The sequence below is a fragment of the Aegilops tauschii genome, chromosome 3, assembly GCF_002575655.3.
Source record: "Aegilops tauschii subsp. strangulata cultivar AL8/78 chromosome 3, Aet v6.0, whole genome shotgun sequence".
Classification (NCBI taxonomy): domain Eukaryota; kingdom Viridiplantae; phylum Streptophyta; class Magnoliopsida; order Poales; family Poaceae; genus Aegilops; species Aegilops tauschii.
The window spans coordinates 30,458,271-30,466,508 of record NC_053037.3 but is presented as its reverse complement, the minus strand read 5'-3'; the positions used below and the strand labels follow the sequence as shown (position 1 = coordinate 30,466,508).

At 44.8% G+C, this 8,238-nt stretch overlaps 1 non-coding gene across 1 annotated transcript; it reads left to right on the top strand.

The window, feature by feature from the left end:
- The first annotated feature begins 358 nt into the window (after nt 1-358).
- LOC109739336 (L-type lectin-domain containing receptor kinase SIT2) lies at nt 359-7,401 on the top strand. Its single transcript, XR_012204112.1, has 4 exons — nt 359-635; nt 1,494-1,586; nt 2,002-2,617; nt 2,730-7,401. It is a non-coding gene; the product is annotated as an L-type lectin-domain containing receptor kinase SIT2 (transcript).
- Nucleotides 7,402-8,238: the final 837 nt, after the last annotated feature.

Here is an 8,238-nt window from a genome sequence, read left to right as displayed (position 1 = left end):
GCACGGAAGCTGCCACTCGAGCCCATTCAACGTGGTGTTGATCTCCGCTCTCGGAGGGAATAATCAACCTATCGCGTGTGTTTACTCCTCGGAGACTGGTGAATGGGGTGATATCATTCCATCATCCGTTTCATTTGAGCTTTTTTATGACCATACCCCTGGGTTGCTTGTTGGTAATGCCCTTTACTGGTTGTTGGATTCTATAGGCCATGATATACTTAAGTTTGATTTGGATAAGCAGAGCCTAGCTGTGATTAGGGGGCCTCCTCTTACAAATGATTTTCGCCATGGTAGTCATTGCATCATCCAGGCTGGGGATTGCGCGATTGGGTTCGCCATATTGTCTTACCCTCACTTGCAAATGTGGCAGAGGAATATCAATTTTCACGGTGTTGCCACATGGGTGCTATGGAAAACAATTGACATGCGTATGATTATTGGGCTCCCTAAACAGATTCAAGGAAAGAGGACACTTATGAGACGTATATTGGGATACCTTGAGGATAGTGATGAAATACTTCTATCTGTGGGCCGTGGTGCCTATAAGGTTCAACTTAAGTCGAAGAAGTCTAAAAAACTTTGTGAAAACAGTTATTTAACTCGCTATCATTCTTTCAACAGTTTCTATCCTCCAGGTGATTTTTCATCCTTAGTCCTCATATTGTAGGAGTAACTTAATACCTTTGTTGCGATTCTCAAGTGTAACAACTTAAACTTAGCTATTGTGCCTTTGCTAGATAGACAAACTTATAGCTATATTGCCTAATTTATGTTATCATTCAATACATTTGTCGTCATGCTTCACTATTAATTTCCTAGATAGACAAGCTTATGGCCTTCTTTTGTGTTATCATTAAATATAGTTGTCTTCCTCCGTGGGAGATAACAAATCAAATATCAAGTGGGTAATAATGTGAAATCAAATGTCAAATGGTTTAACTCATGTGCTAGCTATATTCGTTGATACTATATTTTTCATCTTGCTTTTTTTTTTCTCAACTCCATAAAGAACTTCCGTTCAAACAGTACCTTCCAAAACAACAGTTTCAGTTTTGACTTATTCAAGAGTATCCTGCAAGTGACTAGTGCAACACACATTTTTTTCGTATTCTTTCTTTACTAAATTTGAATACCCAGGATCACTTTTGCCGGTAGTGTTTATGAGTTTTCGCATGTTTCTATTTTTTCTTCTTCAAATGAGGAGTGATGAGTTAGATGAGATTAATTCTTGACCATGTTTTCCTTTTTATAAGCTAAATTCTTCAATATGAGGTAGCTATATATATCTATATTGTTTAAATGAATATTCCTTGCAAAAAGCAAAATATGTGGTTTTATTTCTTACGAGTATCAGTAGTGAGTTGCAAAACGTAAATACAAGTGTGTTTTTCCTATATTTGTCAATTCATCTATGTAATAGACTCACTGTTGCCTTTTCATTTCCATTTGTATTTTTGTTGGAACTTTATTAAATATCTGCCTTATGCTTCTAGGAACATTCATTGCTGGCGGATGTGATGGAAATGATGCATGCTACACAAGGTGATTGTCTGGTTTGATGTTCTAATGTGCTAAAATGGTAACAGGTAAGAAAATCTTCTGAATGTTGTTCGTGAGATTTGAACTGTTTGATTTTCACTTAGGGAAATATTTGGCAGCCCATGTGGGTAGCATGTACCCTCAAACTACTGTCCATTCGACTATTGGGATTTGCACATGCTAATAACACGGACAATCAATTTAAATGGTGGTGATGCTAAGTAAAAAATGGCTCTTCTTTTGGATCATAAATGAAATGCAGATTATATAGCTCTTCCTTTTTTAGGGGGAGGGGGGGGTGGGGTGGGGGTATTATATAGCTCTTCTTTATGTTGCTGTGCTGATCATGAGTTTGTACACATGGCTCATTCATACACTGTTCCATACTCCTAGATTTTACTGTTAGATTTTGTCTGTATCTGTATCAAGTTTGTAACAGATTAGCGCTTTTGTTTTCCCCAGGTGAAGAAGGGCTGCTGCAGATGTTAGTTCTCACTGAGTTTGTGCATTCCATCAATGTTGTCAGCAGTGTTTATGTGTTATCTAAAACAACTTACCGTGTCTTAGTCTAGCCAAGTCTCTAATGCAGCAAGATGCTTTTGAATACCTGATCCAGGGAATTCAGCTTACTAGTATTATATCAAGTCTCGGATTTCGTCGTCTCTTGTTCTTGTTTGGTGTTTGTGCTTGGCAGCTCGTCTATTGAGCCATGATAGTTTCAGTCCTGTGTATCACCAAATCTTGTTTGTTTGAGTGTGCTTGTTAGCTGCGGTTTGAAAAGCATGTCTACTGTCTTGTCTTGAAAGTGAGTTTTGCTTTGCTGCTGCTTGTCCAACATTACTTACCTTGTAATGGTTCATTTGAGCCAGAGCACTCATCACTGACTCAGCTATTTGGTGCTGAAGATACTCGAAATCGCAGGAACTGGACAGCTGAAACTGCTGCGAGTAGCTTCCTTGTTGGCAAGTGGAATTAAACCTGTAGGTGTGTGCTTTTACAGTTTGATTGAGAAGCTCATATTTTCCTGTAGATTGGGAAGGATGTCGAGTATCTCCTGGTGGCAAAGCTTTCTGCAGCAGTTTAGTATTGTTCCCAAATTGTTCAGATCCGAAGGTGTTGCCATTTATGTTGTGCGGCTTGCTTGCATTGGTTTCTCCTCAACCTGAACTGAACACATTTTCTTTCTTCAGTGTGTAATGGAGGAAGGAAATGGTTGATAAAACCAAGAGGCACAGACAGAGATGTGCTGCATCAGAGTACTTCTCTGTAGATTGGTGCGCTGGAAATGTTCAACGATCTATGATCGACTGCATTGATCAAAAAGAAGAGAAAAAAAACAGGTTTGAGCATAAACAGAAGCATGTCTGCCTGTCGTTGAAGAAACCATGTGCACTGCAACGATCAACCTGCCTTTTGTTTGAAGTACACTGCTGTTTTGTTTGAGGTACACTGCTGCATGCACTAGTCTTTTGCATGGGCCATAAACCAGATGCCTCCTACTCGCGGTTTCTAACACAAGCATGCCATAGCTGTAACCATCTGACTAGTGTGATATTGTTCCAAAGTTCAGAGAACATAGTGCTGGATCTTCGGCTGCAATGCAATGCAGCCCACCCTTCCTGTAGCTGCAGTCAGTGATTATGATGATGCTTTCATCCCTTGCACACAGCTTTGCAAGCGCAAATTCCTAAATATGCTGATTGGAAGAATTATAGCAAAGCCCTCTAGCTGTCAAATGGAACAAACAAAGGGCTTCATTTGTTTAGCATTTTACATTTGGCTGTCAACCGAAAAAAATATATCATATTTATTTAGCTTTTAAAATTTTAATAATGGTTTGAAAGCCATATTGTTCCATCTTTTGAGGGAACCGATCCATCTTCCAAAACTTAAGAATTTGATTCATTTGGCACTAGCCCCTCTGCCCTCTGGACACTATTGTACAACAGATCTCTCTCATTGTGCAGGAAAAATTGTTCAAAAAACTATGAGTTTGAGCACTCTTCACAAAGTGAGTCATTCTGCTGAAACATAAGCTGTATTACTGCATAAATGTGTGCATAGTCTATTTTTGCCCTCTTCTACAGAAAAGGAAATTCAGTTAGATCTGCATGATGGCCACTCCAGATAAAATTGGAGTACTATGTAGGAACTGTGAAGCAACAAAGGATGTTCATGCCTTTCCGAACCTAGTGGATTATTGATAGTAAAAATTGCATTTGTTGATACTAAACATTTGGGGGTTGTTTGGATAGCGAATATTAGCGATGGATTTGTACAGAACGAGTTTGTAGCTGGTTTTTAGCAAAACCAGTTTTACCCCTTTTTTATGGAATGATCAGTTTAAAGAAAATCATGTTTGGGGTTAGGAAAGTGCAAATCTAGTTCTTCCTGTTCCATGTTTGGTTACGGACGGGGCCTATTCCATTGCCTCGTAATATTCTCTGCACTTTTTTTCTTTTCGTCCTTTGATTGACAATTCCCAAGGTACAGCTGTCAATTCCTTGTCGCCGATGCATCATGCAGCCACCCCAACTCGGCGGATCGCTCCCCATGTCTACTGCTCGCCTCCCATCAGGCCTCCATGATTCGGCACGCAGACGCCAAAGCTTCCTCTCAACGCGACTACCTACCGCCATTCTTTGGTCTTCCTACGAGCTCTGCCCGACGAGACGAGGTCGGCCTGCAGGCGTGTAGCCCCTCGACACCGGCAGCGGAGAGTTCATGCGAGTGCTTGATGCGGTTGGCGGTGACGCCCTCGGCGGTAAGCCACACGGCGGAGCTAGTGTTGTGGCTGGAGGTCGGCGAATCACAGGAACGCCATATCGGCATGCTTTCCACGCAGTCGTGACAAGGAGGACAGGGAGGACGAGCGTGAGGAGAACGAACGAAGAAGAGAAACTGTATGGGATCGGGTATATGTAAATCGCGTTTTTGGAAAAACGACTAATACTCGTTTTTCTATAAACGCAAAATTCTGGGTTTTACGAGAACTGAGTTTCCTATAACCACGGTTTGTTACAGCGGCCAAACAAGGTTTTATTCTGTTAGTCTGTTTTCCTGGTTTATAGCGATCGTTGTCTCGGTGCCGTGGCCAATGTGGAAAGAATATAATCCACACATCTTAGTTTCCCTAGAGTACATCTGAAAGCAGCAACTTGTATTGGTCATGATCTAGACCTGTAGAATCGAGGCCACTTTGGAAGAACTTGTAACCGAATCGGCCAAAGAGGCTCGTGGCTCGGACGATTGACTCACATATTACGCCGCAAGGAGCTGGTATGACTGCTCCTGCACGATGATATGTCACTCTGCTTCTGCTATATATTCTTGGCTAGCAGCAATAATCTTGTGATTTCAAATTACAGTGGTTTACTGAACTATGTGGTAGAAATTTTGAAATGGTTGCGATAGCGCTGGCTTGCATGTCCACTAACACATGCTCATACAGACATGCAGTATATCTCAGTGTCTCATATGGCAGTAGGAGTACAATGAATATAAATTGGGAGATTGTTGTGTGAGGCAATAATTGTGTTTTTGCTGTTTTGCAGGTCATTAAACCGGATACTAGTCTATAGCTCCAGTAAGGACGATCGATCGTCAGTGGACAGTAGGACTCATTCAAACTGACATCGACATGTACTGAAAGTAGCGGCGAAGACTACAGATCATTGACCCCGGTTGGCAGTTCATGGCCATGAGTAGTAGTAATAGTTGCCTTACTCCTCCCACCATACCCACACAACCAAAGGGGCAGAGAAAGAAGCTCCACTCAGAAATCCAGCAAATCACCCATGCCAGGTCTGATCTGGTTGTGTGTGCTCTTGATCGTCTCTTTCCATGATGATGGTGTTGCTGTTGCTGGCGTCGGGGAGTTCATCTACAATGGGTTCGCCGGCAGCAACCTCCGCCTCAACGGTGCAGCTTCCGTAACACGGGAGGGCGTCCTTACTCTCACGTCGAACAACTTCAACATCCAGGGAGGAAGTCCATGAGCTTCTCGACCACTTTCGTGTTCGCCATCACGCCATACCACTCTGGTCGTTCCGGCGATGGGTTGGCATTTGTTATCTGCGCCGCCCCAGATTTGTCCACTGCACTCCCGGGGCCATACTTGGGCCTCGTCGATCCATACAACAAGTTCCCAGCTACAAACCCGTTCTTCGCCATAGAGCTTGACACCGCCAAAGACCTAGAGTTCAAAGATATAGACAATAACCATGTCGCGGTTGATCTCAATAGCCTCAAGTCTGCCAGCTCTAGCACCGCGGGCTACTACATCGACATCGACGATGACACGGAGGGTTATGCTACTGAGCCAAGCTTCAAGGCGTTGAGGTTTTCTAATGGAAATCCGATGCAGGTATGGGTGGACTATAACAGCTACAACGGCCAACTCGATGTCGCGCTTGCTCCTGTCCCCATGTCTAAGCCCAGTCTGCCGCTTTTGTCTTACTCCGGCTACTCTGTCAACCTTGCCAAGTTTTTGGGGTTTAACGACACAGTTCATGTTGGCTTCTCCGCCGCGACGGGTGATGAGCATGGCGGCACTCATCAGATTCTTGGATGGAGCTTCAGCATGAGTGGACCGGCGAAACCACTTGACTACTCGTTGCTGCCACTAAAGCAAGAGAAGGATTTCAAGAAAAAACTCATCAAATGGCTGCTTGCATCTTCGTTCATCATACTGCTTGCAGGTATAATAATAGCCTGTCTTCTTATTCGACGGTGGCGCAAGACCAGACATGAAGAGAGGACGGATCAAGACTGGAAGGCTGAGCTCGGCCCCCGCCGCTTCGCATACAAGGACCTCCGCAGGGCAACCCATGGCTTCCATGAAATGCAGCTTCTCGGGAAAGGCGGCTTTGGGCAAGTCTATAGAGGAGTCCTTGCCTCCTCAGGCATAGACATCGCGGTGAAGCGGGTCTCCTCAGATTCAAGGCAGGGGCTGACAGAATTCACGGCGGAGATCATCATCCTTGGCCGCATACGGCACCGGAACCTTGTCCGCCTGGTCGGCTATTGCCGGCACAAGGACGAGCTTCTCCTGGTCTACGAGTACATGCCCAATGGCAGTCTGGATAGCTACCTGCACGCCCAGACTAGCAGCCACGTGACGCTCTCCTGGCCTCAGAGGCTTCACATCATCAAAGGTGTCGCATCCGGGCTTCTGTACCTCCACGAGGACTGGGAGCAGGTTGTCTTACACCGCGACATCAAGGCCAGCAACATCCTCCTTGACGGGGAGATGAACGGCCGGCTGGGCGACTTCGGCCTTGCAAGGCTGCACGACCATGGTGCTGACGCGCACACCACACATGTGGCCGGCACAAGGGGCTACCTCGCCCCTGAATTAACGAGGTTTGGCAAGGCGACCAAGGCCACTGATGTGTACGCTTTCGGTGCTTTCATTCTGGAAGTGACCTGCGGGAGGCGGTCGGTGGGGCTCAACGTCCGTGGCGAGCTTCTGGTGCTCGTCCAGTGGGTGAGAAACACGTGGGCGAGCTGCTCTGGCTTGATTGTTGACACTGTGGATCCGAGGCTGGATGACTTCGTTACCAACGAGGCGGAGCTGGTGCTCAAGCTAGGGCTGTTGTGCTCGCACCCCTTACCTGCGGCGAGGCCCGGAATGCGCCTCGTTATGCACTACCTCGACGGGGACTTGCCTTTGCCTGAGTTCTCTCCCGGATATCTCAACATTACAGATGTCGATCAGGTTCTTGACGAAGTGCCTCCCTCGGTGTCGAACACCATTACAGGCCTGTCGGGTGGCAGATGAAATATTTAGGCCGGCCAAGAAAATGCTGGCGAATCAATGTATCTGCTTGTGATATCCCCAGCGTCAGTAGAGCGCTTCCCAATCTTGAGGAGTGACCTAGCAGTAAATTATATTGTAGCCGCAAGTTACAGCACTATACCGTATGACCTGCACACATTTTTTTTCTTTTTTTTGAGAAAAGGACCTGCACACATTTGACAAAAAAAAATCATCAGTCAAAGGCTTGCACACACATAGAGTTGAAAAGAAACCAAACAAGTGATTGAATAGGTCCCAAAAGCAAGGCCGGCCCTGTTTTTTAAACTCTAGCAGCACCATATATATGTCCATATTTGTTGTTTAACGTGGACTGTTTTTTTTTTCTTGGCAATCTGACGCCCTCAAAGGGGGCTCAACTTTATTCATATCGGCATCCCAAAACAGTGTACAGGGAGTAGTTTCCCTGAAGGAAAGGAAATGGCTTCAAAAGCCATTTTGAAATTACATCTAGAGGCTTTACTGCATCGGATAGAGCAACTAGAGGATGATCTGCATGAGAAAGCCTTTTTTGCTAGAGAGTGAGCAAGGAGATTGTTAATCCTTGGAATATGTGTGACCTTGAAAGAGTTAGGCTCGATGTAATATTGTAGAAATCTGCAAGTAATAGTCTGATTCTCCAATGTCCTGGATTCTGAAGTGAATTCCTTGATTCAGCAGCTTCAACCAAAGTCCTGCAATCAGAAGAAAGAGACCGCATTCCAGCCCAAGACTTTGACAACCGAAGCAGCTAGAAGTAGGCCCATCGCTTCTGCCTGCAAAACAGAAAACACATTCGAGGGCCGCCGCTTGTTTGAAGATGGAATGATTAGAATCTTCATTTTTCAGGAATACTCCAAATTATGAAGCTTCATTTCCTGCCACGGCTGGATTAAAAGCCG